Below are 854 nucleotides of genomic sequence, written 5' to 3' on the forward strand. Positions count from 1 at the left end.
CGAGAAACTAGCTATGACAGTTATCACACACGCCGGATTAGGAGGAAGTCGATAAGTTCTCGATCAGGATTCTATACACGAACTATACAAAAAATTACTTATTTTTTCTTCGGGCCCAAAACCCACTGTGTTAGCAGTTCGTAAAAGTAAAAATGTTTTCAATCCAAAGAAAAATAATAAAAAAAAAACTTAAATATTACTAAATCGTTGCTCACGTAATTCATCCTCGGATATGAATACTGAGAGTAAAGGAATATTTGATTCCTGGTGACTGCAAAACGTTTGTGGCACTTAATGTAATGCAGAGAAAGTCGGTGCAGTAGCATCAGCCAGTAACTTCAAACAAACAGATTTACAAAACCCTCTATGATTAAAAAGGTTTAATAAGTCTTTACAAGTCACCCTATTTACGTGCTTCGTAAACATCTCATCCATGCTCTTGCTCCCATGGGTTCTCACGTTCAAAGGGACAGAAGGCTGGTTGAAGCTATATTTAGAGTAATGTGGTAGTATTTAACCTCGTGCCATTTGTAATTTCCCCTACATTCATTTCTCTAATGTTTGAAACTCTTCCATCTTCCTTATTTGTTTGCGATGACTTGGTTTATTTTGGTTTGCGTCCTGATGTAACCAGACGGATCTGCACTGACGATTTTAACACTTACCCTCATCTCAAAAGTGTAAACCTAGAACGCCCATCATACCGCGCTTTTCCCGGCCAAGGTCACTTCATATATTTGGTTATATCATGTTATCATGACCTAAACTGCTGGGGGTAAACATCAGCATCGTCAATGGAAATGCCTGAAGTACTTATCACGGAAATTAGTTATCTGAATGTTGCAGGAAGTGGG

The sequence above is a fragment of the Penaeus monodon genome, chromosome 19 (assembly GCF_015228065.2).
Source record: "Penaeus monodon isolate SGIC_2016 chromosome 19, NSTDA_Pmon_1, whole genome shotgun sequence".
Classification (NCBI taxonomy): Eukaryota; Metazoa; Arthropoda; class Malacostraca; order Decapoda; family Penaeidae; genus Penaeus; species Penaeus monodon.